At 39.2% G+C, this 22,508-nt stretch overlaps 2 non-coding genes across 2 annotated transcripts; both read right to left on the reverse strand.

Annotated features, from left to right (window-relative positions):
• Positions 1-1,378: 1,378 nt before the first annotated feature.
• Positions 1,379-1,482, reverse strand: LOC112805019 (small nucleolar RNA R71). Its single transcript, XR_003203633.1, has one exon. It is a non-coding gene; the product is annotated as a small nucleolar RNA R71 (small nucleolar RNA).
• Positions 1,483-10,287: 8,805 nt separating this feature from the next.
• Positions 10,288-10,391, reverse strand: LOC112805020 (small nucleolar RNA R71). The gene has a single exon (XR_003203634.1). It is a non-coding gene; the product is annotated as a small nucleolar RNA R71 (small nucleolar RNA).
• Positions 10,392-22,508: the final 12,117 nt, after the last annotated feature.

Here is a 22,508-nt window from a genome sequence, read left to right on the forward strand (position 1 = left end):
ACTTGGTCAAAAAATTTTCAAAATTAGTTGTTTCTTACAAGTCAATTCAAAATTTCAATTTTAAAAATCTTATCTTTTCAAAATCTTTTTCAAAAATCATATCTTTTTCATTTTTTTTATATAATTTTCGAAAATCTCAAAATTATTTTTCAAAATATTTTCAAAATCTTTTTCTTATCTTTATATCCAATTTTCGAAAATTAGCTAACAATTAATGTGATTGGTTCAAAAATTTGAAGTTTGTTACTTTCTTGTTAAGAAAGGTTCAATCTTTAAGTTCTAGAATCTTATCTTGTAGTTTCTTGTTAGTTAAGTCAATTTTAAAATTAAATCTTTTTCAAATATCTTTTTCAAATATATCTTTTTATCTTTTATCTTATCTTTTTCAAAATTTGATTTCAAAATATCTTATCTAACTTCTTATCTTCTTATCTTTTTCAAAATTTGATTTCAAAATCTTTTTCAATCAACTAACTAACTCTTTGTTTGTTTCTTATCTTTTTCAAAACCACCTAACTACTCTTCCCTCTCTAATTTTCGAAAATTCTCCCTCTCTTTTTCAAAAATTCTTTTTGTTTTAAATTTTAATTTTAATCTCATCTTATCTTTAATTTTCGAAAATTACTAACCTCTTTTTCAAAATTATTTTCGAAAATCTTCTTTTCTTTTCTTATTCTATTTAATTATTTAATTACTAACACTTCTCTTCACCTCTCCTCATCCAAATCCGAACCTCCTCCTTCATTCTTCTACCCCTTTCTTCTTCTACTAACCTGAGGGAATCTCTATACTGTGACATAGAGGATTCCTTTTTCTTTTCTTGTTTTCTTCTCTTTCTTATGAGCAGGAACAAGGAAAAGGGCACTCTTGTTGAAGTTGATCCAGAACCTGAAAGGACTCTGAAGAGAAAATTAAGAGAAGCTAAATTACAACAATCCAGAAGCAACCTTTCAGAAATTTTCGAACAAGAGAAGGAGATGGCCGAAAATAATAATAATAATAATAATGCAAGGAGAATGCTTGGTGACTTCACAAAGCCAACATCCAAATTTGATGGAAGAAGCATCTCCATTCCTGCCATTGGAGCCAATAACTTTGAGCTTAAGCCTCAACTAGTTGCTTTAATGCAACAAAACTGCAAGTTTTATGGACTTCCATCTGAAGATCCTTATCAGTTTTTAACTGAATTCTTGCAAGTCTGTGATACTGTAAAGACGAATGGAGTTAATCCTGAAGTCTACAGGCTCATGCTTTTCCCTTTTGCTGTAAGAGACAGAGCTAGAATATGGTTGGATTCACAACCTAAGGATAGCCTGGACTCTTGGGATAAGCTGGTCACTGCTTTCTTAGATAAGTTCTTCCACCTCAAAAGCTGAGCAAGCTGAGAGTGGATGTTCAAACCTTCAAACAAAAAGATGGTGAATCCCTCTATGAAGCTTGGGAAAGATACAAGCAGTTGACCAAAAGATGTCCATCTGACATGTTTTCAGAATGGACCCTATTAGATATATTCTATTATGGTCTCTCTGAATTTTCGAAAATGTCACTGGATCATTCTGCAGGTGGATCTATTCACCTGAAGAAAACGCCTGAAGAGGCTCAAGAACTCATTGACATGGTTGCAAACAACCAGTTCATGTATACCTCTGAGAGGAATTCCGTGAATAATGGGGTCCCTCAGAAGAAGGGAGTTCTTGAAATTGATGCTCTGAATGCCATACTGGCTCAGAACAAAGTGTTGACTCAACAGGTCAACATAATCTCTCAAAATCTGAATGGATTGCAACATGCATCCAACAGTACTAGAGAGGTAGCTTCTGAAGAAGCTTATGATCCTGAGAACCCTGCCATGGCAGAGGTTAATTATCTGGGTGAACCATATGGAAATACCTATAACCCATCATGGAGAAATCATCCAAATTTCTCATGGAAGGATCAACAAAAGCCTCAACAAGGCCTTAACAATGGTGGACGCAATAGGCTAGGCAATAGCAAGCCATATCCATCATCTTCTCAGCAACAGACAGAGAACTCTGAACAAAATAATTCTAATTTAGCTAATATAGTCTCTGATCTGTCAAAGGCCACCTTCAGTTTCATGAATGAAACAAGATCCTCCATTAGAAATTTGGAGGCACAAGTAGGCCAGCTGAGTAAGAAAGTTATTGAAACTCCTCCCAGTATTCTCCCAAGTAATACAGAAGAGAATCCAAAGGGAGAATGCAAGGCCATTGACTTAGTCAACATGGCCGAATGTACTAGGGAGGAGGAGGACGAAAGTCCCAGTGAGGAAGACCTCCTGGGACGTCCTCCAAGCAAGAAGGAGCTTCCTATTAAGGATCCTGAGGAATCTGAGACCATAGAGATTCCATTAAATCTCCTTCTGCCATTCATGAGCTCTGACTATTATTCATCCTCTGAGGAGGATGAAGATGTGACTAGTGAGCAAGTTGCTCAATATCTAGGAGCTATCATGAAACTGAATGCCAAGCTGTTTGGTAATGAGACTTTGGAAAGTAAACCTCCCTTGCTCATTAATGAATTAGAAACTTGGATTCAGGAAACTCTACCTCAAAAGAAACAAGATCCTGGCAAGTTCTTAATACCTTGCACCATTGGCACCATGAGCTTTGAAAAAGCTCTGTGTGATCTTGGGTCAGGGATAAACCTTATGCCACTCTCTGTAGTGGAGAAGCTAAGAATCATTGAGGTACAACCTGCCTTGTTCTCATTACAATTGGCAGATAAATCCATAAGACAAGCTCATGGGATAGTAGAGGACGTGCTTATAAAAGTTGAAGACTTTTACATCCCTGCTGATTTCCTAATCCTAGATACTAGGAAGGAAAATGATGAATGCATCATCCTAGGAAGACCTTTCCTAGCCACAGCAGAAGCTGTGATAGATGTCAACAGAGGAGAGTTAGTCCTTCAATTGAATGGAGAATACCTTGTGTTTCAAGCACATGGCCATCCCTCTGTGACAAAAGAGAGTAAGCATGAAGAGCTTCTCTCAGTTCAAGGTCAAGAAGAGCCCACACAGTCAAACTCTAAGTTTGGTGTTGTGAAGCCACAACCAAACTCTAAGTTTGGTGTTCAAACCCCATATCCAAACTCTAAGTTTGGTGTTGGGACTAGACAACATTGACTTGATTGCTCTGTGGCTCCATGAGAGCCACTGTCAAGCTATTGACATTAAAGAAGCGCTTGTTGGGAGGCAACCCAATTTTATTTATCTAATTTTATTTTATTTTGTTTCTTTGTTATTTTTGTGTTTAATTAGGTACATGATCATGAGGAGTCACGAAAAAATCAAAAAAATTAAAAACAGAGTCAAAAACAGAAGAAAAAAATTTTCACCCTGGAGGACGCACGGGCCGGCGTTCAGCGCCCAGAAGATGCATCTGGCGGGCGTTCAACGCCAGAACAGAGCATCTTCCTGGCGCTGAACGCCCAAAACAAGCAACATCCTGGCGTTTAACGCCAGGATGCGCACGCAGAGGACAATCTGGCGCTGAACGCCAGAAACAAGCTTGAAACTGGCGTTCAACGCCAGAATCAAGCATCACATGGGCGTTTAACGCCCAGATCAAGCATCACATGGGCGTTTAACGCCCAGAACAGGCACCAATGGGCGTTTGAACGCCAGAATGGTGCATGAAGGCAATTTACACGCCTATAGGGTGAAGGAATGGTATTTCTTTTCACCTCAGGATCTGTGGACCCCACAGGATCCCCACCTCAGGACCTGTGGACCCCACAGGATCCCCACCTCCCTTTTCTTTTAATCCTATTCACACTCTCCTAATCCAAATCTCATTCCCAATTACCCCATGCACCATTCACATCAACCTCCTCTTCCCCATAAACCCCACCTACCCCCACTACATTCAAATTCAATTTCCCACCCATTCCCACCCAAAATGGCCGAAACCTAACCCTCCCCCTCCCTATAAATACCTCCCTTTTCTTCTTCATTTTCACACAACATAACCCCTTCTTCTCTACATAGCCGAACCCCCCTTCTCCCTCTCTACTCAAATTTTCTTCTTCTTCTTCTTCTACTCTTCTTTTCTTTTTGCTCGAGGACGAGCAAATTTTAAGTTTGGTGTGGTAAAAAGCCTAGCTTTTTATTTTTCATTCACCATCAATGGCACCCAAGACCGGAGTTTCCTCAAGAAAAGGAAAAGGGAAGGCAAAAGCTTCCACTTCCGAATCATGGGAAAAGGAGAGATTCATCTCCAAGAGCCACCAAGACCACTTCTATGATGTTGTGGCAAAGAAGAGGGTGATCCCTGAGGTCCCCTTCAAGCTCAAAAAGAATGAGTATCCGGAAATCCGACATGAGATCCAAAGAAGAGGGTGGGAAGTCATAACCAACCCCATGCAACAAGTCGGATTACTGATGGTTCAAGAGTTCTATGCTAATGCATGGATCACTAGGAACCATGATCAAAGTATGAACCCAAATCCAAAGAACTATCTCACAATGGTTCGGGGGAAATACTTAGATTTCAGTCCGGAAAATGTGAGGTTGGCGTTTCATCTACCCATGATGCAAGGTGATGAACGCCCCTACACAAGGAGGGTCAACTTCAATCAAAGGTTGGACCAAGTCCTAATGGACATTTGTGTGGAAGGCGCCCAATGGAGAGTAGACTCCAAAGGCAAACCAGTCCAACTAAGAAGACTGGACCTCAAGCCTGTAGCTAGAGGATGGCTGGAGTTCATCCAAAGATCCATCATCCCTACAAGCAACCGATCTGAAGTTACTGTGGATCGGGCAATCATGATTCATAGCATCATGATTGGAGAGGAAGTAGAGGTTCATGAAGTCATAGCCAATGAACTCTACAAAATAGCTGACAAGCCTTCATACATGGCACGGCTAGCCTTCCCCCACCTCATAGGCCATCTATGTTATTCAGCTGGAGTTATCATAGATGGAGATGTCTCCATTGAAGAAGACAAGCCCATCACCAAGAAGAGGATGGAGCAAACAAGGGAAGTCCCTCACGGCCCCCAAGGAGAACATGAGGAAGTTCATCAACAAATGCCTCATGGAATGCACTTTCCTCCCAACAACTATTGGGAGCAACTCAGTACCTCCTTAGAAGACTTGAGCCAAAACGTGGAACAACTAAGGGTGGAACACCATGAACACGCCCTCACTCTCCAAGAAATAAGAGAAGATCAAAGAGCTATGAGAGAGGAGCAACAAAGGCAAGGAAGGGACATAGAAGAGTTGAAGAACATCATTGGTCCTTCAAGAAGAAGACGCCACTAGAGGTGGATTCATTCCTTGTTCTTTATTTTCTTTCTGTTTTCGGTTTTTAAGTGTTATGTTTATCTATGTTTTTGTGTCTCTATTTCATGATCATTAGTGTGTAACCATGCCTTAAAGCTATGAATAAAATCCATTAGTCTTTCACCTCTCTTAAAAGAAAAATGTTTTAATTCAAAAGAACAAGAAGTACATAATTTTCGAAATTATTAGTGAATTTAATTTAATTATATTGATGTGGTGGCAATAATTTTTGTTTTCTGAATGAATGAATGAACAGTGCATATTTTTGATCTTGTTGTTTATGAGTGTTAAAATTGTTGGCTCTTGAAAGAATGATGAACAAAGAGAAATGTTATTGATGAACTGAAAAATTCATGAATTGATTCTTGAAGCAAGAAAAAGCAGTGAAAAAAAAAAAGTGGCGAAAAAAAAAATAAAATAGAAAGAAAAAGCAAGCAGAAAAAGCCAATAGCCCTTAAAACCAAAAGGCAAGGGTAGCAAGGATCCAAGGCTTTGAGCATCAATGGATAGGAGGGTCCAAGGAAATAAAATCCAGGCCTAAGCGGCTAAATCAAGCTGTCCCTAACCATGTGCTTGTGTCATGAAGGTCCAAGTGAAAAGCTTGAGACTGAGTGGTTAAAGTCGTGATCCAAAGCAAAAGAGTGTGCTTAAGAGCTCTGGACACCACTAACTGGGGACTTTAGCAAAGCTGAGTCACAATCTGAAAAGGTTCACCCAGTTATGTGTCTGTGGCATTTGTGTATCCGGTGGTAATACTGGAAGACAAAGTGCTTAGGGCCACAGCCAAGACTCATAAAGTAGCTGTGTTTAAGAATCAACATGCCTAACTAGGAAAGTCAATAACACTATCTGAAATTCTAAGTTCCTAGAGAAGCCAATCACTCTAAACTTCAAAGGAAAAAGTGAGATGCCAAAACTGTTCAGAAGCAAAAAGCTACAAGTCCCGCTCATCTAATTAAATTAATATTCATTGATATTTTGGACTTTATAGTATATTCTCTTCTTTTTATCCTATTTGATTTTCAGTTGCTTGGGGACAAGCAACAATTTAAGTTTGGTGTTGTGATGAGCGGATAATTTATACGCTTTTTGGCATTGTTTTCATATAGTTTTTAGTAAGTTTGAGCTACTTTTAGGGATGTTTTCATTAGTTTTTATGTTAAATTCACATTTCTGGACTTTACTATGAGTTTGTGTGTTTTTCTGTGATTTCAGGTAAATTCTGACTGAAATTGAGGGATTTGAGCAAAACTCTGAAGAAGGCTGACAAAAGGACTGCTGATGCTGTTGGATTCTGACCTCCCTGCACTCGGAATGGATTTTCTGGAGCTACAGAACTCCAATTGGCGCGCTCTCAACGGCGTTGGAAAGTAGACATCCAGAGCTTTCCAGCAATATATAATAGTCCATGCTTTATTCGAAGAATGACGACGTAACTTGGCGTTGAACGCCAAGTTCATGCTGCTGTCTGGAGTTAAACGCCAGAAAAACGTCATGATCCGGAGTTGAACGCCCAAAACACGTCATAACCTGAAGTTTGACGCCAAGATATGCCTTAGCACGTGAATTCATCAAGCTCAGCCCAAGCACACACCAAGTGGGCCCCGGAAGTGGATTTATGCATCAATTACTTACTCATGTAAACCCTAGTAGCTAGTCTAGTATATATAGGACATTTATCTATTGTATTAGACATCCTGGATTGTATTTTGATCCTGTGATCACGTTAGAGAGGGCTGGCCATTCGGCCATGCCTGGACTCTTTGCTTATGTATTTTCAACGGTGGAGTTTCTGCACACCATAGATTAAGGGTGTGGAGCTCTGCTGTACCTCAAGTATTAATGAAATTCTATCTTCTTTTATTCAAATCTCTCTTATTCTTATTCCAAGATATTCATTCGTACCCAAGAACATGATGAATGTGATGAGTCAGATTACCCTCATTATCATTCTCACTTATGAATGCGCGTGATTGACAACCATGTCCGTTCTACATGCAACAGAGCTTGAATGCGTATCTCTTAGATTCCCCAACAGAATCTTCGTGGTATAAGTTAGATAGTTGGCGGCATTCATCTGGATCCGGAAAGTCCAACCTTGTCTGTGGTGTTCCGAGTAGGATCCTGGGAGTCCGGAAAGTCCAACCTTGTCTGTGGTGTTCCGAGTAGGATTCCGATCATGAATGACCGTGACGTGCTTCAAACTTTAACCTGCTGGGCGTTGGTGACAGACGCAAAAGAGGGATTCTATTCCAGTAGGAGCGGGAACCAACCGGTGATTAGCCGTACTGTGACAGAGTGCGTTGCATAGTTTTCACTGCGAGGATGGGATGTAGCCATCAGCCATGGGTGATGCCTCCAGACTGGTTAGCTGTGCGAGTGACAGCCGCACAGGTTATTTCCCCGTGAGGAATGAAAGTAGCCACAGTTGATGGTGAACCCCTATACAAAGCTTGCCATGGAAAGGAGTAAGAAGGATTGAGTAGAAGCAGTAGGAGAGCAGGCGTGCTTGAGCCATGCAGCAGCTGTATATACTTAAAAGATACCTCTACCAATGAATCTGCATAAGTGTTCTATCCCTTTTATTATTCCTTTTTATTTATTTTGAATCTAATCAAGTATCATGTTTAATCTGCCTGACTGAGATTTGCAAGGTGACCATAGCTTGCTTCATACCAACAATCTCTGTGGATTCGACCCTTACTCACGTAAGGTTATTACTTGGACGACCCAGTACACTTGCTGGTTAGTTGAACGAGATTGTGAAGAAAATAAACAATGCCCTCAGAGTATACATCTTTTATAAATACATACAAGTGATCACAATTTCGTCCACCAAGTTTTTGGCGCCGTTGCCGGGGATTATTTGAATTACAATTACGTGCAACCACAGCACCAAGTTTTTAATCCGGCAACAACACCAAGTTTTTGGCGCCGTTGCCGGGGATTGTTCGAGTATGGACAACTGACGGTTCATCTTGTTGCTCAGATTAGGTAATTTTCTTTTCAAAAATATTTTTCAAAATTTTTCTTTTCTTTTTCGTTTTTCCTAACTTGATTTTCAAAAATAATTAATAAAAATACAAAAAAAATTAGAAAATCATAAAAATCAAAAATATTTTGTGTTTCTTGTTTGAGTCTTGTGTTAATTTGTAAGTTTGGTGTCAATTGCATGCTTTCAAAATTTTTCTTGCATTTTTTTCGAAAATCCCATGCATTCATAGTGTTCTTCATGATCTTCAAGTTGTTCTTGATAAGTCCTCTTGTTTGATCTTGATGTTTTCTTGTTTTGTGTTGTTTGTTGTTTTTCATGTGCATTTTTGAATTCATATTTTCCATGCATTAAAGATTTCTAAGTTTGGTGTCTTGCATGTTTTCTTTGCATCAAAAAATTTTTCAAAAATATGTTCTTGATGTTCATCATGATCTTCATAGTGTTCTTGGTGTTCATCTTGACATTCATAGCATTCTTGCATGCATCTTGTGTCTTGATCCAAAATTTTCATGTTTTGGGTCATTTTTGTGTTTTTCATTCAATATTTAAAAATCAAAAATATCTTTTCCTTATTTTCCTCTAAAATTTCGAAATTTTGGGTTGACTTGGTCAAAAAATTTTCAAAATTAGTTGTTTCTTACAAGTCAATTCAAAATTTCAATTTTAAAAATCTTATCTTTTCAAAATCTTTTTCAAAAATCATATCTTTTTCATTTTTTTTATATAATTTTCGAAAATCTCAAAATTATTTTTCAAAATATTTTCAAAATCTTTTTCTTATCTTTATATCCAATTTTCGAAAAATTAGCTAACAATTAATGTGATTGGTTCAAAAATTTGAAGTTTGTTACTTTCTTGTTAAGAAAGGTTCAATCTTTAAGTTCTAGAATCTTATCTTGTAGTTTCTTGTTAGTTAAGTCAATTTTAAAATTAAATCTTTTTCAAAATATCTTTTTCAAATATATCTTTTTATCTTTTATCTTATCTTTTTCAAAATTTGATTTCAAAATATCTTATCTAACTTCTTATCTTCTTATCTTTTTCAAAATTTGATTTCAAAATCTTTTTCAATCAACTAACTAACTCTTTGTTTGTTTCTTATCTTTTTCAAAACCACCTAACTACTCTTCCCTCTCTAATTTTCGAAAATTCTCCCTCTCTTTTTCAAAAATTCTTTTTGTTTTAAATTTTAATTTTAATCTCATCTTATCTTTAATTTTCGAAAATTACTAACCTCTTTTTCAAAATTATTTTCGAAAATCTTCTTTTCTTTTCTTATTCTATTTAATTATTTAATTACTAACACTTCTCTTCACCTCTCCTCATCCAAATCCGAACCTCCTCCTTCATTCTTCTACCCCTTTCTTCTTCTACTAACCTGAGGGAATCTCTATACTGTGACATAGAGGATTCCTTTTTCTTTTCTTGTTTTCTTCTCTTTCTTATGAGCAGGAACAAGGAAAAGGGCACTCTTGTTGAAGTTGATCCAGAACCTGAAAGGACTCTGAAGAGAAAATTAAGAGAAGCTAAATTACAACAATCCAGAAGCAACCTTTCAGAAATTTTCGAACAAGAGAAGGAGATGGCCGAAAATAATAATAATAATAATAATGCAAGGAGAATGCTTGGTGACTTCACAAAGCCAACATCCAAATTTGATGGAAGAAGCATCTCCATTCCTGCCATTGGAGCCAATAACTTTGAGCTTAAGCCTCAACTAGTTGCTTTAATGCAACAAAACTGCAAGTTTTATGGACTTCCATCTGAAGATCCTTATCAGTTTTTAACTGAATTCTTGCAAGTCTGTGATACTGTAAAGACGAATGGAGTTAATCCTGAAGTCTACAGGCTCATGCTTTTCCCTTTTGCTGTAAGAGACAGAGCTAGAATATGGTTGGATTCACAACCTAAGGATAGCCTGGACTCTTGGGATAAGCTGGTCACTGCTTTCTTAGATAAGTTCTTCCCACCTCAAAAGCTGAGCAAGCTGAGAGTGGATGTTCAAACCTTCAAACAAAAAGATGGTGAATCCCTCTATGAAGCTTGGGAAAGATACAAGCAGTTGACCAAAAGATGTCCATCTGACATGTTTTCAGAATGGACCCTATTAGATATATTCTATTATGGTCTCTCTGAATTTTCGAAAATGTCACTGGATCATTCTGCAGGTGGATCTATTCACCTGAAGAAAACGCCTGAAGAGGCTCAAGAACTCATTGACATGGTTGCAAACAACCAGTTCATGTATACCTCTGAGAGGAATTCCGTGAATAATGGGGTCCCTCAGAAGAAGGGAGTTCTTGAAATTGATGCTCTGAATGCCATACTGGCTCAGAACAAAGTGTTGACTCAACAGGTCAACATAATCTCTCAAAATCTGAATGGATTGCAACATGCATCCAACAGTACTAGAGAGGTAGCTTCTGAAGAAGCTTATGATCCTGAGAACCCTGCCATGGCAGAGGTTAATTATCTGGGTGAACCATATGGAAATACCTATAACCCATCATGGAGAAATCATCCAAATTTCTCATGGAAGGATCAACAAAAGCCTCAACAAGGCCTTAACAATGGTGGACGCAATAGGCTAGGCAATAGCAAGCCATATCCATCATCTTCTCAGCAACAGACAGAGAACTCTGAACAAAATAATTCTAATTTAGCTAATATAGTCTCTGATCTGTCAAAGGCCACCTTCAGTTTCATGAATGAAACAAGATCCTCCATTAGAAATTTGGAGGCACAAGTAGGCCAGCTGAGTAAGAAAGTTATTGAAACTCCTCCCAGTATTCTCCCAAGTAATACAGAAGAGAATCCAAAGGGAGAATGCAAGGCCATTGACTTAGTCAACATGGCCGAATGTACTAGGGAGGAGGAGGACGAAAGTCCCAGTGAGGAAGACCTCCTGGGACGTCCTCCAAGCAAGAAGGAGCTTCCTATTAAGGATCCTGAGGAATCTGAGACCATAGAGATTCCATTAAATCTCCTTCTGCCATTCATGAGCTCTGACTATTATTCATCCTCTGAGGAGGATGAAGATGTGACTAGTGAGCAAGTTGCTCAATATCTAGGAGCTATCATGAAACTGAATGCCAAGCTGTTTGGTAATGAGACTTTGGAAAGTAAACCTCCCTTGCTCATTAATGAATTAGAAACTTGGATTCAGGAAACTCTACCTCAAAAGAAACAAGATCCTGGCAAGTTCTTAATACCTTGCACCATTGGCACCATGAGCTTTGAAAAAGCTCTGTGTGATCTTGGGTCAGGGATAAACCTTATGCCACTCTCTGTAGTGGAGAAGCTAAGAATCATTGAGGTACAACCTGCCTTGTTCTCATTACAATTGGCAGATAAATCCATAAGACAAGCTCATGGGATAGTAGAGGACGTGCTTATAAAAGTTGAAGACTTTTACATCCCTGCTGATTTCCTAATCCTAGATACTAGGAAGGAAAATGATGAATGCATCATCCTAGGAAGACCTTTCCTAGCCACAGCAGAAGCTGTGATAGATGTCAACAGAGGAGAGTTAGTCCTTCAATTGAATGGAGAATACCTTGTGTTTCAAGCACATGGCCATCCCTCTGTGACAAAAGAGAGTAAGCATGAAGAGCTTCTCTCAGTTCAAGGTCAAGAAGAGCCCACACAGTCAAACTCTAAGTTTGGTGTTGTGAAGCCACAACCAAACTCTAAGTTTGGTGTTCAAACCCCATATCCAAACTCTAAGTTTGGTGTTGGGACTAGACAACATTGACTTGATTGCTCTGTGGCTCCATGAGAGCCACTGTCAAGCTATTGACATTAAAGAAGCGCTTGTTGGGAGGCAACCCAATTTTATTTATCTAATTTTATTTTATTTTGTTTCTTTGTTATTTTTGTGTTTAATTAGGTACATGATCATGAGGAGTCACGAAAAAATCAAAAAAATTAAAAACAGAGTCAAAAACGGAAGAAAAAAATTTTCACCCTGGAGGACGCACGGGCCGGCGTTCAGCGCCCAGAAGATGCATCTGGCGGGCGTTCAACGCCAGAACAGAGCATCTTCCTGGCGCTGAACGCCCAAAACAAGCAACATCCTGGCGTTTAACGCCAGGATGCGCACGCAGAGGACAATCTGGCGCTGAACGCCAGAAACAAGCTTGAAACTGGCGTTCAACGCCAGAATCAAGCATCACATGGGCGTTTAACGCCCAGATCAAGCATCACATGGGCGTTTAACGCCCAGAACAGGCACCAATGGGCGTTTGAACGCCAGAATGGTGCATGAAGGCAATTTACACGCCTATAGGGTGAAGGAATGGTATTTCTTTTCACCTCAGGATCTGTGGACCCCACAGGATCCCCACCTCAGGACCTGTGGACCCCACAGGATCCCCACCTCCCTTTTCTTTTAATCCTATTCACACTCTCCTAATCCAAATCTCATTCCCAATTACCCCATGCACCATTCACATCAACCTCCTCTTCCCCATAAACCCCACCTACCCCCACTACATTCAAATTCAATTTCCCACCCATTCCCACCCAAAATGGCCGAAACCTAACCCTCCCCCCTCCCTATAAATACCTCCCTTTTCTTCTTCATTTTCACACAACATAACCCCTTCTTCTCTACATAGCCGAACCCCCCTTCTCCCTCTCTACTCAAATTTTCTTCTTCTTCTTCTTCTACTCTTCTTTTCTTTTTGCTCGAGGACGAGCAAATTTTAAGTTTGGTGTGGTAAAAAGCCTAGCTTTTTATTTTTCATTCACCATCAATGGCACCCAAGACCGGAGTTTCCTCAAGAAAAGGAAAAGGGAAGGCAAAAGCTTCCACTTCTGAATCATGGGAAAAGGAGAGATTCATCTCCAAGAGCCACCAAGACCACTTCTATGATGTTGTGGCAAAGAAGAGGGTGATCCCTGAGGTCCCCTTCAAGCTCAAAAAGAATGAGTATCCGGAAATCCGACATGAGATCCAAAGAAGAGGGTGGGAAGTCATAACCAACCCCATGCAACAAGTCGGATTACTGATGGTTCAAGAGTTCTATGCTAATGCATGGATCACTAGGAACCATGATCAAAGTATGAACCCAAATCCAAAGAACTATCTCACAATGGTTCGGGGGAAATACTTAGATTTCAGTCCGGAAAATGTGAGGTTGGTGTTTCATCTACCCATGATGCAAGGTGATGAACGCCCCTACACAAGGAGGGTCAACTTCAATCAAAGGTTGGACCAAGTCCTAATGGACATTTGTGTGGAAGGCGCCCAATGGAGAGTAGACTCCAAAGGCAAACCAGTCCAACTAAGAAGACTGGACCTCAAGCCTGTAGCTAGAGGATGGCTGGAGTTCATCCAAAGATCCATCATCCCTACAAGCAACCGATCTGAAGTTACTGTGGATCGGGCAATCATGATTCATAGCATCATGATTGGAGAGGAAGTAGAGGTTCATGAAGTCATAGCCAATGAACTCTACAAAATAGCTGACAAGCCTTCATACATGGCACGGCTAGCCTTCCCCCACCTCATAGGCCATCTATGTTATTCAGCTGGAGTTATCATAGATGGAGATGTCTCCATTGAAGAAGACAAGCCCATCACCAAGAAGAGGATGGAGCAAACAAGGGAAGTCCCTCACGGCCCCCAAGGAGAACATGAGGAAGTTCATCAACAAATGCCTCATGGAATGCACTTTCCTCCCAACAACTATTGGGAGCAACTCAGTACCTCCTTAGAAGACTTGAGCCAAAACGTGGAACAACTAAGGGTGGAACACCATGAACACGCCCTCACTCTCCAAGAAATAAGAGAAGATCAAAGAGCTATGAGAGAGGAGCAACAAAGGCAAGGAAGGGACATAGAAGAGTTGAAGAACATCATTGGTCCTTCAAGAAGAAGACGCCACTAGAGGTGGATTCATTCCTTGTTCTTTATTTTCTTTCTGTTTTCGGTTTTTAAGTGTTATGTTTATCTATGTTTTTGTGTCTCTATTTCATGATCATTAGTGTGTAACCATGCCTTAAAGCTATGAATAAAATCCATTAGTCTTTCACCTCTCTTAAAAGAAAAATGTTTTAATTCAAAAGAACAAGAAGTACATAATTTTCGAAATTATTAGTGAATTTAATTTAATTATATTGATGTGGTGGCAATAATTTTTGTTTTCTGAATGAATGAATGAACAGTGCATATTTTTGATCTTGTTGTTTATGAGTGTTAAAATTGTTGGCTCTTGAAAGAATGATGAACAAAGAGAAATGTTATTGATGAACTGAAAAATTCATGAATTGATTCTTGAAGCAAGAAAAAGCAGTGAAAAAAAAAAAAGTGGCGAAAAAAAAAAATAAAATAGAAAGAAAAAGCAAGCAGAAAAAGCCAATAGCCCTTAAAACCAAAAGGCAAGGGTAGCAAGGATCCAAGGCTTTGAGCATCAATGGATAGGAGGGTCCAAGGAAATAAAATCCAGGCCTAAGCGGCTAAATCAAGCTGTCCCTAACCATGTGCTTGTGTCATGAAGGTCCAAGTGAAAAGCTTGAGACTGAGTGGTTAAAGTCGTGATCCAAAGCAAAAGAGTGTGCTTAAGAGCTCTGGACACCACTAACTGGGGACTTTAGCAAAGCTGAGTCACAATCTGAAAAGGTTCACCCAGTTATGTGTCTGTGGCATTTGTGTATCCGGTGGTAATACTGGAAGACAAAGTGCTTAGGGCCACAGCCAAGACTCATAAAGTAGCTGTGTTCAAGAATCAACATGCCTAACTAGGAAAGTCAATAACACTATCTGAAATTCTAAGTTCCTAGAGAAGCCAATCACTCTAAACTTCAAAGGAAAAAGTGAGATGCCAAAACTGTTCAGAAGCAAAAAGCTACAAGTCCCGCTCATCTAATTAAATTAATATTCATTGATATTTTGGACTTTATAGTATATTCTCTTCTTTTTATCCTATTTGATTTTCAGTTGCTTGGGGACAAGCAACAATTTAAGTTTGGTGTTGTGATGAGCGGATAATTTATACGCTTTTTGGCATTGTTTTCATATAGTTTTTAGTAAGTTTGAGCTACTTTTAGGGATGTTTTCATTAGTTTTTATGTTAAATTCACATTTCTGGACTTTACTATGAGTTTGTGTGTTTTTCTGTGATTTCAGGTAAATTCTGACTGAAATTGAGGGATTTGAGCATAACTCTGAAGAAGGCTGACAAAAGGACTGCTGATGCTGTTGGATTCTGACCCCCCTGCACTCGGAATGGATTTTCTGGAGCTACAGAACTCCAATTGGCGCGCTCTCAACGGCGTTGGAAAGTAGACATCCAGAGCTTTCCAGCAATATATAATAGTCCATGCTTTATTCGAAGAATGACGACGTAACTTGGCGTTGAACGCCAAGTTCATGCTGCTGTCTGGAGTTAAACGCCAGAAAAACGTCATGATCCGGAGTTGAACGCCCAAAACACGTCATAACCTGAAGTTTGACGCCAAGATATGCCTTAGCACGTGAATTCATCAAGCTCAGCCCAAGCACACACCAAGTGGGCCCCGGAAGTGGATTTATGCATCAATTACTTACTCATGTAAACCCTAGTAGCTAGTCTAGTATATATAGGACATTTATCTATTGTATTAGACATCCTGGATTGTATTTTGATCCTGTGATCACGTTAGAGAGGGCTGGCCATTCGGCCATGCCTGGACTCTTTGCTTATGTATTTTCAACGGTGGAGTTTCTGCACACCATAGATTAAGGGTGTGGAGCTCTGCTGTACCTCAAGTATTAATGAAATTCTATCTTCTTTTATTCAAATCTCTCTTATTCTTATTCCAAGATATTCATTCGTACCCAAGAACATGATGAATGTGATGAGTCAGATTACCCTCATTATCATTCTCACTTATGAATGCGCGTGATTGACAACCATGTCCGTTCTACATGCAACAGAGCTTGAATGCGTATCTCTTAGATTCCCCAACAGAATCTTCGTGGTATAAGTTAGATAGTTGGCGGCATTCATCTGGATCCGGAAAGTCCAACCTTGTCTGTGGTGTTCCGAGTAGGATCCTGGGAGTCCGGAAAGTCCAACCTTGTCTGTGGTGTTCCGAGTAGGATTCCGATCATGAATGACCGTGACGTGCTTCAAACTTTAACCTGCTGGGCGTTGGTGACAGACGCAAAAGAGGGATTCTATTCCAGTAGGAGCGGGAACCAACCGGTGATTAGCCGTACTGTGACAGAGTGCGTTGCATAGTTTTCACTGCGAGGATGGGATGTAGCCATCAGCCATGGGTGATGCCTCCAGACTGGTTAGCTGTGCGAGTGACAGCCGCACAGGTTATTTCCCCGTGAGGAATGAAAGTAGCCACAGTTGATGGTGAACCCCTATACAAAGCTTGCCATGGAAAGGAGTAAGAAGGATTGAGTAGAAGCAGTAGGAGAGCAGGCGTGCTTGAGCCATGCAGCAGCTGTATATACTTAAAAGATACCTCTACCAATGAATCTGCATAAGTGTTCTATCCCTTTTATTATTCCTTTTTATTTATTTTGAATCTAATCAAGTATCATGTTTAATCTGCCTGACTGAGATTTGCAAGGTGACCATAGCTTGCTTCATACCAACAATCTCTGTGGATTCGACCCTTACTCACGTAAGGTTATTACTTGGACGACCCAGTACACTTGCTGGTTAGTTGAACGAGATTGTGAAGAAAATAAACAATGCCCTCAGAGTATACATCTTTTATAAATACATACAAGTGATCACAATTTCGTCCACCAGGTATTCTGAGTAGGATTCAAGGATTGAATGACTGTGATGCTGGATTCTATTCCGACATGATCGAGAACCGACAGATGAATAGCCGTACTATGACAGAGCGCGTTGAACATTTTCACTGAGAGGACGGGACTGTAGCCATTGACAACGGTGATGCCCAACATACAGCTTGCCATGGAAAGGAGTAATAAGGATTGGATAAAGACAGTAGGAAAGCAGAGAGACGGAAGGGACAAAGCATCTCCATACGCTTATCTGAAGCTCTCACCAATGAATTACATAAGTATCTCTATCTTTATTTTATATTTTATTCATCTTTTAATTATCAATCTTCCATAACCATTTGAATCCGCCTGATTGAGATTTACAAGATGACCATAGCTTGCTTCATACCAACAATCTCCGTGGGATCGACCCTTACTCACGTAAGGTTTATTACTTGGACGACCCAGTGCACTTGCTGGTTAGTTGTGCGAAGTTGTGATAAAGAGTTGAGATTGCAATTGAGCGTACCATGTTGATGGCGCCATTGATGATCACAATTTCATGCACCAAATATTAATTAGAAAATTTAAATATGATATTTGGACTCAGTAGATTTTTCTGAGTTGAAAAATGTCATTTTCTTCAGAAAATTACGTAAAAATGCGTACTGAATTAACCGACAGTACTAGCTTACATCTGTCCAGTAGTGTGCGAGAATGATAAAAATAGTAGAAAAAATTAGGAAATAAATTAAAGTTGAAAATCGGACACTATTTTTAAAGATTTGGCCCAAAGTTGGGCAAAATGGGCCAAAAATGATAACGGATTAGACCGAACCCAAGTTAGGCCCAAGCCCAACATATATAAACACCCAATTAGACCCAATTCAGCCTCATATCCCTCATAAACACAAACAACACAGCTGCACAAGTGAGGAGTGAGGTGAGAGCTTTTCACCATTTTTACTATTCACTCCTCTCTTCCAGCAGCCATATCTCGAGCTACGGTGCTCCAATTTACGTGCTATTTGCGGCCACGCAAAAATCTTGTCGAGTCCGTCATTTCTATCTAAGTATTTTTGGTAAGAAATCATGTTTCAAACTCTCTTTCTCAGCCCTAATAGTTTTCACATTTTTAGGTTTGGATTTTGAAGGAGTTTTATGATTTTGATTGTTTAGGGGTGATCTAGAGTTGGAGTATTGTTGTGTTTTGCCCCTATTTCCTTTGGGTAAGGTGAGTTACTTCTAAACCCTTGTGGTTTGGTATTTTATATATCCTAGATATTCATTTTGGGTATATTGCTTGTGTATATCTTGAAATTATTATTGTTGGTGTTGATTTGGAGCCTTGTATTTGAGTTGGTGAATTATGGTGATTGGAGGCTTGCTTTGGGCTCAATTTTATTTTTGGGTGCATATTGGAAATCAGCCAAGGTATGGTTTCGGTTTTCTCTATGTAATATGTAATATTTCTGGACACTTAAGCTAGTGGATCATAGGATAGGATTGAAACTGATTGTTGATAATTGTGGTGTATGATGAATTTGATGATTTTGATTATTATGGTGAAAGATGAAGTTGATGTATGATGTGGGATTTGCATAACGATGATTTTGAGGATTTTTAATGATTGATGAGGTTTGTTGATGTTGATAGAGGATTATAGAATGATATCTTGTGATGATAATTGTTGAGATTTGAGTTTACAAGTAGAATTTGGTGTATGGAATGGGTGATTTTATGTGTTGCTAAGTTATGGAATGAATAAACAGTGTATGAATATGATTTAGGTATATTAGGACTATGTTGAATGTGGAATAAGTGATTTTGGATTGAAAGTTTGGTAAAATTAAGGTTTAGAGATTTTTAGTAAAAATGTATTTTTAGTAAACTTTGACGGATCATATATTGAGTTACAGTTTTTGAAATTGAATGATTTTTATATCAAACTAAAGATAATTTAAAGAGTTTTAAAACGGTATAGATCTCGTAGAAATAGAAGTTTTGTAGAAAAATATATGATCATTGGAAGTTGATGTCAAAAATCTGAATTCTGTGATGTTGCAGAATTTGTGATTTCTGGTTTGTGTGCGCACGCACACTACTGTGCGCGTTGATGTGTGGAAAATGATCCAACACAAAACTCACCGGCAAGTGTATCGGGTCGCATCAAGTAGTAATTACTCACATGAGTGAGGTCGATCCCACAGGGATTGAAGGATTGAGCAATTTTAGTTAGGTGGTTGATTTAGTCAAGCAAACAAGTGTTGATTTGAGTGATTTGTGACAAACAGAAGCTAAATGGCCTGAAACTAAAAGGGAGAGGGAGAATTGACTGCAAACTAAAGAGCAGAAGAAGTAAAATAGGTTAATCTTAAATTTCAAGTAATGTAAATGGCTGAAGCTTAGAGTGCAAGAAATGTAAATTGCTTGAATAATAAAGGGGTGTGGGATGCTGGGATTCAGAATTTAACAACAGAAAGTAAAGAAGATGAATTAAGTGCAGTAGATCTAAACAGAATTGGAAAATTTCAGTGATGAACAAAATAGAAAGTAAATTCAACTTAATTGCAAGAGCTAGGAAAGAAATTCAAGAGCTCAGAGGCTCAATGAGACTAGAAAACAAGTCTAGATCTCAATTCCTTCCTTGATCCAACAGAGAACAATTTGTAGAGGAAAAGAAAATAAAAATAGTAAAGGAAACTCAGATTCAATTCTTGGAATAATTGAGAAGAGAGGTAAAGATGATTCTCAAACTTTGAATCAATGAAGCTCTTCAATCTCAATTCAAATTCCAAAACAGAAAGCAAAAGTAGCAGAAGAAATGAAAATGAAAACAGAAAGCTAAATCCAATTCCCAAATCTTAGAATTATGCAGAAGAAAACAAAGATGAATTGTAGATCAATGATTGAAACAGAATTCCTTCAATCTCAATCCAAAATTCATAAATAGAAAGTAAGAAATGCAGAAGTAAGAACAAGGAGGAGAGAACTCAGCTCTTAATCCCAATTCCAAGCTAAAAATAAAACTCAAAATAAAAGAAGGTTCAAAAGTGAAAGTAAAAAGTCCTCTCTAAATCAAACTAAGTCCTATTTATACACTTTCTATTTTTTATCTTCAAAATTTGGAGTGGGCTTCTCAATTTGGTGAAGAATTGGATCCAAAGTGGCAATTGAATTAAAATTGAACCCATGTAGCACCTCCAGGAACCGCTCGGTTAATTGAACCAACTGAGCGCTCAAAGTCTTGGCCAGATTTGTTTTGTGTATGGCTCCAGGGAAGCGTTCAGTTACTTAAGGTAACTGAGCGCTACACATGCTTGTCCCAGGCTTGTTTGTTGCGTGATAAGCATTCAGTATAGCGCTCAGTGAACTAATTTCACTTAGCGCTACAACCCTTGGTTGGGGCTTTGGTGCACGAAATTGTGATCATCAATAATGGCTCCAAAGGACTTGGTGCTCTAAAATGTGAATCACACTTTGTCACAACTTCTCACAACTAACTAGCAAGTGCACTGGGTCGTCCAAGTAATACCTTATGTGAGTAAGGGTCGATCCCACAGAGATTGTTGGTATGAAGCAAGCTATGGTCATCTTGTAAATCTCAGTCAGGCGGATTCTAATGGTTATAATGATTTTCGAATATAATGATAAATAAAGCATAAAATAGAGATAGAGATACTTATGTAATTCATTGGTGGGAATTTCAGATAAGTGCATGGAGATATTGTGTTCCTTCTGAATCTCTGCTTTCCTACTGCTTCCATCCAATCATTCTTACTCCCTTCCATGGCAAGCTGTCTGTTGGGTTTCACCGTTGTCAATGGCTACCTCCCGTTCTCTCAGTGAAAATGGTCCAAATGCTCTGTCACAGCACGGCTAATCATCTGTCGGTTCTCGATCATGTTGGAATAGAATCCATTGATTCTTTTGCGTCTGTCACTACGCCCAACACTCGCGAGTTTGAAGCTCGTCACAGTCATCCCATCTTAGATCCTACTCGGAATACCACAGACAAGGTTTAGACTTTCCGGATCTTAGGAATGGCCGCCAATAATTCTAGCTTATACCACGAAGACTCCGATCTTTCGGAATGGAGGCTAAGAGATACGCGCTCAATCTAAGGTAGAACAGAAGTGGTTGTCAGGCACGCGTTCATAGGTGAGAATGATGATGAGTGTCATGGATCATCACATTCATCATGTTGAAGTGCAACGAATATCTTAGAATAAGAATAAGCTAAATTGAATAGAAGAATAATAGTAATTACATTAATACTCGAGGAACAGTAGAACTCCACACCTTAATCTATGGTGTGTAAAAACTCCACCGTTGAAAATACATAAGTGATCAAGGTCCAGGCATGGCCGAATGGCCAGCCCCTAAAGTCTAAGAACTAAACGTCCAAAGATAGATACCAAGATGTCTAATACAATAGTGAAAAGTTCTATTTATATTAAACTAGTTACTAGGGTTTACAGAAACAAGTCTAAGTGTAGAAATCTACTTCCGGGGGCCCACTTTGGTGTGTACTTGGGCTGAGCTTAAGCTTTACACATGCAGAGGCTTCTCTTGGGGTTAAACGCCAAGTTGTAACGTCTGTTTGGTGTTTAACTCTGGTTTGTGACGTGTTTCTGGCGTTTTACTCTAGAATGCAGCATGAACGCCAGTTTGCATCATCTTAACTCGAATAAAGTGTGAACTATTATATATTTCTAGAAAGCCCTGGATGTTTACTTTCCAACGCAGTTGAGAGTGCGGCATTTGGAGTTTTGTAGCTCCAGAAATTCCATTTCAAGTGCAGGGAGGTCAGAATCCAATAGCATCAGCAGTCCTTTTTCAGCCTGAATCAGATTTTTGCTCAGGTCCCTCAATTTCAGCCAAAAAATATCTGAAATCACAGAAAAATACACAAACTCATAGTAAAGTCCAGAAATGTGAATTTTGTATAAAAACTAATAAAAACATCCCTAAAAGTAGCTAGATCCTACTAAAAACTTCCTAAAAATAATGCCAAAAAGCGTATAAATTATCCGCTCATCAAGCTTCCCACTTCGAACCTTGCCTCTCGCATTTTGTGCCAATTTCCTACACTAGCGCTCAGTGAAGACACATAACTTAGCGCCCCTTCTTTGCTTGTTTAAAGCTCCAGATTCGAGCCTTGATGAGGCCAATGCTGCCCAATTTCCTTGGTGAGTGGCGCTAAGTGAAGTAAAGTAACTGAGCGCCCTTTGTGCACATGGGTGGAAGCTTGTAGCGCTTCATGCCTTGTTTGTGCGCGCCTCCCATTTTGAACCCTGGCGAAACCATTTGGCAATTTTTCTTACAAAGCATTGTAACGTGCCTCCCCTTGCTAGAATGGGTTCGAACCTTGGCTGCCTCCTTCCTTGTTGTGACTTGCATTTTCTTTCATGAGGAGCCCGATAAAGTGAAGATAGTTAACTGAGTACTACATGTTTTCTTGGCTT

The sequence above is a fragment of the Arachis hypogaea genome, chromosome 5, assembly GCF_003086295.3.
Source record: "Arachis hypogaea cultivar Tifrunner chromosome 5, arahy.Tifrunner.gnm2.J5K5, whole genome shotgun sequence".
Classification (NCBI taxonomy): Eukaryota; Viridiplantae; Streptophyta; class Magnoliopsida; order Fabales; family Fabaceae; genus Arachis; species Arachis hypogaea.